We start from the raw sequence: 9,780 nt of genomic DNA, 5'->3' as shown, positions 1-9,780 counted from the left end.
TTCGATTGCCAGTAGAACAAATTTGGGAAATGAACTTTTCCAAAATGATTTCGGCCTAGGTTGTAACACATTTTTTTTGGTAGATCTCCTAAATACAAAACAAAAACAAAATTTATCTTCTCTCCTTGGTATTTTTCACCATTCTTGTACAAAATGGCACTTTGACGTTATAGTTTAAAAATATTTAGTAAATTAGTTGAAACTCTTAAGTGTTGGTGTAATCTATTATTTAAACCATTCACATATATATTACCTGTTGGTGAACGATTTTTATATAAAATCAATATCGTGAATGGGTACCCTTTAGTTTGACATATTTTTGAAAACACCAACCCTGGCAAATTTTTCTTGTATGGTAACGCAAAATACTAGTGCTGCGTACCAATAAACTCGATTGTACTTCTGTAGTCGATCTTTACGTAAATTATAGCTTTTCTTTAATATTTCCATGTCGAACGCTGCCATTTAGTTTGCCAAGTACTTTCTGTAAAGTAACATACGTAAACCTCGCTAAATCGCTACGTATTCTGGCGGGTTTAGGTTATAAGACTTGGGAACTTCATCTAGATGAATCGATAAATTGTCTGTGGCGTTGTTCGCGGATAACATCTCTTAGGAGGAATTCGGCGGAAGCTTGTCTTTTCTGTTCGACACGTCGGCTCGCAAGGTGTTCCTGATTTTTACATCTTCTGCGGTGATTTATCCCATTGGGGGCATGGTCCCCAATGCCTTCTTTTATAAGGAAAACCAGGAATAGCCAGATGCCGTAATTATGGGTCTCCGAACCCTGTACCAGATGTAAAACCCGTGTCACCGGGCTGCATGGTGAGTTGACCTCTGGATTCTTTCCTTCGTTAGATGTTTCGTCATTTATTTCAATGTACTGTAACAATCTGTATTGTGGCAGGGTTTTTTATTTTTATCTTTGGTATTTGTAATTTCAAATCTCGCCATCAACTGAATGACTGAGACAAATCTGCTGTAACTTTTGTTCGGCTGTGCCCGGCCACGTGTCATGAGCTCTATGGGTGGTAGGCATCTACATATAACTGCGTTACTCTTGTAGAAACTACCCTGTCTTCGCAGCGGGTCTGGTATGTAATTTAAAAGTGCATCCGGTAAACTCCAGGTCAGTGACGTGTACGTGAAGTATCCAAGTGTCACTCATGTACATTCAAAAACTCTTAGTGCAGTGTATTAGCTCTAAGTATACTCAAAGTTAACCTGTTATATGTAACTGATAAGAGTAGTAAGCATATCTGTACACTCCTAATGTAAACTCCGGGAAGTAAACTACTAGTTATCCATACTGTACCCTTACATTTAAATGTAACCGAGGTAACATGTAACAATAGTAAATTTAAAATAAAGCATCTGGTTATTTCTACTTGGAACTTGTTTTCGTTGTGTGCAAGGCGCCCTTCCTTCTCCTCGCTTATAAATTTTACACGCAGCATCGGGTCAACCAGAACTCACCTACCAATCAGTCTCATGCTCACTCAAACCGACTGGAGCTGACCATTACAAGGTGTCCTGGGTAGTGCCGCGGAGTGTATTCCGTAACTTTTGGTCACGGGTTCGATTGCCAGTAGAACCAATTTGGGAAATGAACTTTCTAAAATGATTTTGGCCTAAGTGTTCAGGGTAGTGCCGCGGAGTGTATTCCGTAACTCTTGGTCCCGGGTTCGATTCCCGGTAGAACCAATTTAGGAAATCAACTTTTCTGAAATGGTTTTGGCCTAGGTGTTCTAGGTAGTGCCGCGAAGTGTATTCCGTACATCGGGGTTCCCGTCGATCGATTCCGGGTAGAACCAGTTTCGGAAACGAATTTTCCTAAAATGGTTTTTTGCTACTAGGTGTTCTGGGTAATACCGCGTAGTGTATTCCGTAGCTCTTGGTCCCGGGTTCATTTCCCGGTAGAACCAATTTGGGAAATTGTCTATTCTGAAATGGTTTTGGCCTAGGTGTTCTGGGTAGAGCCGCGGAGTGTATTCCGTAACTATTGGTCCCGGGTTCGATTCCCGGTATAACCAATTTGGGAAATTAACTTTTCTGAAATGGTATTGGCCTAGGTGTTCTTGGTAGTGTCGCGAAGTGAATTTCGTACATCGGGGTCCCCGTCGATCGATTCCGGGTAGAACCAGTTTCGGAAACGAATTTTCCTAAAATGGTTTTTTGCTACTAGGTGTTCTGGGTAACACCGCGTAGTGTATTCCGTAAGTCTTGGTCCCGGGTTCATTTCCCGGTAGAATGAATTTAGGAAATGCACTTTTGTCTGTTTTGTTGCCAACCATCTGGTCTCAAACTAGGAAACTCCTTGTACTCCTTATGAGTGCCAGAGAAACTGAATCCAAGCATGGGCATTTCCAGAATTCCAGACCAGACCCAGGTTCAGGAAATTCATTTAAAAAATTTGTTGTACCGGGAATCAAACTCGAGACCAAGGGCAACGGAATTCACTCCGCGGCACTACCCAGAACACCTAGGCCATCTCTTCCAGAACACCTAAACCTTCTCATCCAGTGCCATATTATTTGCATGTATATACAAATTCCATACCTACTTCACCTTACATTTATTTTTTATTTCGGCATATCTATATTGTCTAGTCTTTGTTAGTTATTAAAAAAGATACAATGTAAATATAACGAAATAACTAATTTATAAAATCTAAAATATGAAAAGAAAGTCAAATATATATATACAAATTAAATTTAACACAAACACAAGTGAAATTAATTAAAAACAGCAACTGTTTGTGGTATAAACCCGTTCAAAATCACACGCACAATCCACCCGTCGCAAATCCTGAAAGGGGACTGAGCGTAGTACTGCGCAGACCTCGCGAGTGGGAAGGAATTATTTTTGTTTAATAATAACACTTATTAACTTATGAACTAAATAAGTTACAAAAAAGTGATCAATACATTCTGTTTGAAATTATTTTGTCCAATTTTTCGTGTAAATTTTATAAACAACGGATGTTTGTATGTAAAAAGAAATTGCTTTTTATTCAACCTGAAGGACATAACTGTAAATTTTCTTTCGTAAAAAGAGCTTAATAAATTGTAGTTTTGCTCAATACATTCAATTACTTAAGGATTACTAACAATCATATATTTTTTTTGTGATTATTGGACTATTATTATTATCAGGAATTTAATTTAAAAAGAGCCTAATTCGTCAATCTGGAATTTGTTCCAGCCTAAGCACGGGAAGCTTTGTGGCCGTAATATACAAAAAAAAATGTCTCGCTCTTGAGTCGCGTGAGGCAAAGTCCCAACAGCATTCTAAGTGCAATAGCGGGAAGATTTGACTGTCCAATTATAAAATTCTGGCTAGAGCAAGTAAAGAGCGTAGTCCAATTTATAGTGTAGTTATAAATTAAGTCTGCATTGTATTATACTAACCTTTGTAGAATTGTTTATAGTAGATTGATGGAATATATATTTATATCATAGTAAATTAATGTAATAACTGATTCGTAGCACATAATAAATAGTATCCTATGTGACCACTAGATGGCGCTGTATTGTATAGAATATTAGTGACAAGTAGATGGCGCTATTTAACTGCAATATTAGTTTAATCCAAAGGAAAGGTTGACCAAATAACAAACCAAATGTAGATTTGATTTATTGTAGATCGTTAAAATAATTATTCACGCTTAGTAAATTATCGTAATGTTTAATTTAAAGTATTTTGAATGTAAAGAGTATTCATTGTGATTTATTTTGTCACCAACCAATCACCGGCCGTTTCCGCCACATCCCACCTTGCTACTAAAAAGTAGGGTGGAGTGCACGGTGATTCACGCTCCATACTAAGGCGGTCATAAATACGTAACTCCGAAATTATTATTATTTTTTTATTTTATTACGTTAAAATATGATTAGGTAAACGTAAATTAATAAAATTATTCATTTTAAAAAATATTTGACAATATTTAGGTGTAAAAATGTCTCGCAGTAATTTTGTTTTTAGACGATGTATCTAAAACATTTTATACTGCGACTTTTAATGGTAAAACTGTGTAAATAATGATTATTTGTATTAACAATAACCACAAATGAATAAATTAAAACAATAAAAATACATAAAAAAGTTCATTTTACAAAATACAAACAAAACACAAATTATACCAAAATACATTAAATCTCAACAATATTAACTTTAAATACATAACAAGTCTAATACAGCTTTTGACAGTACACCTTTTTTTTTAACAGGTAACTTTCGTAGACCTGTTATGAAGGGATCTGAATGAAGAAGCAGCCTATTTACTAAATCTGTGTTGGTCACAATGCGACTCATTTTACGCGTATGATTTTTTCTAAAAGACTTGAGGTATTTGTTAGTCGCTTCAGCTGCTTCTTCAGACAACTCTCCGATTGACAACAAACCGTAATCTATAACATTAGCACCATGAATTAGAACTTTGTGAACGGAAGCAGGCATGTTATACCACGGATACTCGGCAACTAACTGCCGAGCCGTCTCTAAAGCGAACTCTTCGAAGTTCGTCTTATTAATATTATATCCCGAATTTAAACATTGAAGGATGATCCAGCAACGATCTAGGAGATCCTTCTTGATCCCAGTAATTTCAGCGGAAATTTCTGAATTCGAGAAAAACCGCCTGGCTGTATTACCATCGTTTGATGTTCCGCTTCCGCCACTTTTAGGCTTATCCACTATAAGCCCTAATCTTTCTCTAAATTGAGTCTGAACATATGATTTTTTTGCAGCAACAAGCATTTTGTCATTAGCGGACCTAGCTTGCCATTTCCTAACATCTAACTTGTACGCGACATGAACAAAATATTCAAAAAAACGTATTAACGCGTGAAGAGGTGATAAACCAAATTCATATTTACTCTCATCGACTTCCTTATTTAAACATTCGTCAATTTTGTTCATTTCACTGGGCAAGGCGTTACAAATAAAACATTTTGATGAAGAAACACCACTAAGTGCATTACACACTTTACCATCTACCATAGTAAGTTGCAAACAATGAGTAATGCGATATTCGCGATCTTCTTCCTTGAAAACAGTAGGCTGCAAGTTCCTTATTTTATCTTTAAAATGAGCTTCTTCCTCAACTGACACTGCAGTCGATTCCTTCAAATATCGGAGGCGTATAGGACGACAGTATCGAGTTGATGAAGGACGAGGATTTTTCCACAAAACTACTGAATTTTCTTTGTTATCTGTTGTCAAAACAAGCTGAAGTGGCACATACGAAGTAACAAACAGGCTACTGTCTTCAAGAGTGGAGTCAGAAAAACACTGTTTATATTCTGAATGCCCTGTACTGCCATCGAAACCCCATTTCCCTATCAAAGATATCTTATCTAGAGACTCATTAGGTACACTATCCAAAACATCTTTTTGAGACTTGAGAATCCGATTGGCAGTATGATCTAATAAACTTTGAAGTTCGACTTCGGCGGATGATTCTGTAACAGTAATATCTGAAGGATAACAGTGTTTTTTAGATTCCACGACACTTTGGTAAGATGGGAAAATGGTTTTTGAAAACTTATTGTCTATAAATTTCTTTACTAATATATATTGATGTCGAGTTAACTGAGCTTCAACAATGAGCGATAAAACTTCGCTAGAATCGATTTCAGGACAAGACAAGCTATCGGACGCATTGAGCAATGACTGTACAAGAGAAGGGTCTTGGTTAGACAAACTAGCCAATCTTCTCCTTTTTGTACGTTTACTGGTGTCGTCAAAGTTAATTCTCGGACGGCCATGCGATGAAGAAGTTGATGGTTTAACTTCGTCAAAGCTCTGAGATACACGTAACTCAGTTCGCTGTACATCAATATTTTCAACGACATGCAGCCAATCTGAATATTTTTCTAAGAATTTAGATCTAGTACGATTCGACTTTGCCCAGTAGTGGGAAATTCGTTTACAAATATTCTTAATTTTAAGGCTTAAAGTCTCTAAATCAATATTTTCGATGTCGTCAGAAAGGGATGATGTTTCGGTCAAAGTGCTCAGGACGTGTTGCATTTTTTCATTTGGATTACCCACTTTAGAGTGCCAAATATCAAAAATTGTCATCCTCGATACAGAACATTTGAAAAATGTACCTAAAACAATATGAAAGCTGAACTTAAAAAAAAATTAAAAATTCAATACTATGGACATGCATACTTTGACACCCCTTTAAGCCAAGAAGAGGCAGCAAGATGCAAATGAAACTTATAGCTCTTAATAAGGACATACTCCTTATTCAAAAACCATATACCTCAGGTGCAGCTCAGCGCAGCCAACAGTTGTAGGTCTAAAGGAAATTAAGTTATGCCAAAAATTTTCACCAAAAAACTGCCTTCAATAAAAAAATTATATAAAAAAAAATATGCATAAAAAAAATTAAAAAAAATTGATAATAAAAGTACATACCATGCTCTTGGATCTCCATGCTTTCACAACACGTAAACACTTGATTTGGAATAGTGACACTCAAAAACAAAGTGATTAAGTTTCGATGACTCACACGTGGTGATAATTAGTCTCGCGATGCGCTCACTTCCGATGCACAAAAGTGAATGATAACGTGACCTAATTACATTGATATTTATAGTTTTTGGAAGCTTGTTAACTAGTTACTAACTTAGTGAGTTGATCTAACCGGGATAAGCCAATGATTTTTTTTTATTTATGGCCTATGGGGGAATCACAGTGGAGTGGAAAGACGGAGGTGGCGGAGTCGGCCGGTGCTCAGTCGGTTCTGTTCTGTTCGTGAGGCCGAAAGGCAGTAGGAGTGAATTACTGTGCAGCCTTGTTAAATTAAGAATCTGTGATCAGTTGTTTAAAAATATAGCGATATTTCTGATCAACTTAGTATTATTTTACATCTACGAAGAGCGCTACAACATCTTGTTTTTAAATTCTCGTACCAACATACTATGGATATTATCAATAGTCCGAAATAAGGAATTATTATTACTATTATTATTAACGATAACAGTCTCCGTGAAAATATGGTAGAAATACAGATTGAGGTTCTCTTTACTAGATTAGTCTGGTAAAGTTATCTACAACAAGTGACATAATCAGATAAAGAACACGAACAAACCGTCGCTCAATCCCCTTTCTTAGTAATACTCTTAACGCAAACCCAAAGTCTAATAATCTCTATTCATACGTTAGCACATTACACTTCACATAGTCACATTAAACTCTACTTCTGCATTCGTAAGACAGATTCCCTTCAGAAGAATAAGTAATAAACTCTAGGGGTTGCTCTTTGTAAACAAACATTATAATTATGCATTTGTTATTTACAATATTTATGTCAAATATCATGACTCAAGACAATTTATAACATATAAACGGGCCACTAACATGGATTGTTGTGATCCCAGTACGCAGAAGTTGTAATAAATAACGTTTACTGTAAAACTTATGTGTAATTTTCAGGATAGTTGTCGCTTCCTAATTTCGGTGGCAATTTTTATTATTTCTAGAATATTATCAGGAAGTATTACTTAATATTCGAATGTGGTATCCTAAAACATTATTTAATATATCACGGTAATATACTATCACACTTAAATAATAAGAAATGCCACCGAGATTAGGTGAACTAACCTCGTAAATGGCGTGACTTGTTAATTGTAGACACTATGCAGAGGTAAAATTATATTTCTAATTATGATTTCATATTTTAAATGACAACGTCAATAACAAAATAAATTCACAGCTAAGAATTATTTATGATTCTAATAACATTCTAAAACAGGATTGTACTTTGGAGAGAAATAATAAGGAAATTTATGTCGAATAAAGAACAGGGTATAAAGCATAATAATTTGTCCAAACAGAGTGTACACTGGTATGTAAAATTTCATTACTTTGTTACACATACGTAATTACTTTTGTATATCTACGAGTAGATAATAAAATTCTGTATACGATGAAATAAAAGTGAGTTGTAAAAATAATAAAATTAAAATTGCTTCGTGCAAAATATTTTTCTGAGTTTTTGTTACTATTTGTCGTCACCAAGTTTATTGTAAAACATTACACCATATCAACAGTAAATTGTTTTACAAGAATGGAGAGTTACGCTTATACCCTTATTTGTGGCCTGGGCTTGAGAGTGGTTACACCGGCGACTTTAACAGCGTTCGTGAAACGCGTGATTGCATCGCTAAATTTGCGATTTATAGGCGATTGCATCGATACAAACGCGCGATTGCATCGATGCAATCGCCTACAAATCGACTGCATCGCTGCTACAAGCCACCGTGTGTAACCGCTTTACAGTGTAAACTCGTTTGCAATAACCGAGACGCCCGTGGAACATCCGAATTATTGCAGTACATGAAAGAAAGAGAAAGTAGAGTTCTGTGTCTTTTTTCACAGTATGTATTTACAAAAAAAAAAAGAAAAACCTATCGCGTTTTTCGAAATTTAATTTGAAATTTACTACGAGATTTTCGATGAAGGAAAACATTGTGAAGAATGCTGCACGTAGAAGAAGGTTCACAACCCTTGAAAAACGTGTGATGTCACCAACCCCTATCAGGCCAGCCCAGCAGTGGGTCGTATTTTCGGTTGATGATAATGTATTTTTAGAAGTTTATTATTATGTACTCTTCAGCAACAAGAGCCGGGGGAATTAATTTCAGTCAAATCACTACATATTCCAATTAACGTGTTTACAAATAACATATTTTATTCCTGATAAACCAAATTCGAGAAATAACTTTTCTAAGGTGTGGTTGTGGTCTGGATGTTCTGGGAAGTGGTTTAAAGTGATTCCGTTGCTCTGGTACTTTTTCTAATTCCCTTGTTTGAGAGAATGCAATTGGTATGATTGTCAGGCATATTATTATTATTTACGTAAACTTTAAGGAAGTAATATAATAATACAGTGGACAATACCATGGGTGTTCGTGATATTACAGGCACATGGGACTTGTCAACTTATGTCTCAGGCTGACGGGCGCATTCACAGTGCCCCTCAGATCTTTGCGATTTAAAGCTCTGAGTGACACTGCAATTGTTATGGACAGGTGTGTAGCTTACCATCAGGCGCACGACTTGTTTGTCCCGTCACTTGATATTATAAATAAAAGAAACAGTCTTAAATTACGAAACTATTGTATATTTAGGATCCAGAAATAAAAATCAGTAAAAAATTATATTAACTGACCACAAAAATATTTTCAAAACATACGGGATCAACTCAATCCACTAATAGGTAAGTCCCTATTGTAAATTTAATAAAGAAAAAACTGATTTACACGTTTACATAATAATATAGATTTTAAGACTTTCGTGGTTATTCACTAAATGATTATCACTAGTATCAGGTTTCTTACCACGGTATGACTTCTTTTTATTTTCCCGATATTTCGGAACGGTTGCACGCTCCATGGTCACGGGTTGACTGGACGGCGGCAGATGACAGCTTTATGAGCAGACATATCTGTCTACCCTCTTGCGCTGTCGATGACTACCTTCATCGCGATTTGTTGTGGCGTTACCATTGTCACTCACTTTTTTCACACAAACCACACTCACTGTATACACACGCGAAATGTGGTGTGAATCAGTTACATCTGGAATGCAGTGTTTGGTTAAGTAAAAATGATTTCGAGTTATGTGATCGTGTTACGTTTCTACAAGCGCAGCGTACTGCTGAGCTGTGTGCATTAAATCACGAAAATAAGTTTTCAACTTTAATTCGTAAACAACAACCGGTAAGTAAGTACCATGATAACTCGAAAGGAACTCGAACGGTAA

Source organism: Hyposmocoma kahamanoa, unplaced genomic scaffold, assembly GCF_003589595.1.
Source record: "Hyposmocoma kahamanoa isolate Upper Pololo Valley unplaced genomic scaffold, ASM358959v1 114, whole genome shotgun sequence".
In the NCBI taxonomy this organism is placed as follows: domain Eukaryota; kingdom Metazoa; phylum Arthropoda; class Insecta; order Lepidoptera; family Cosmopterigidae; genus Hyposmocoma; species Hyposmocoma kahamanoa.
Note: the sequence above shows the minus strand (reverse complement) of the source record.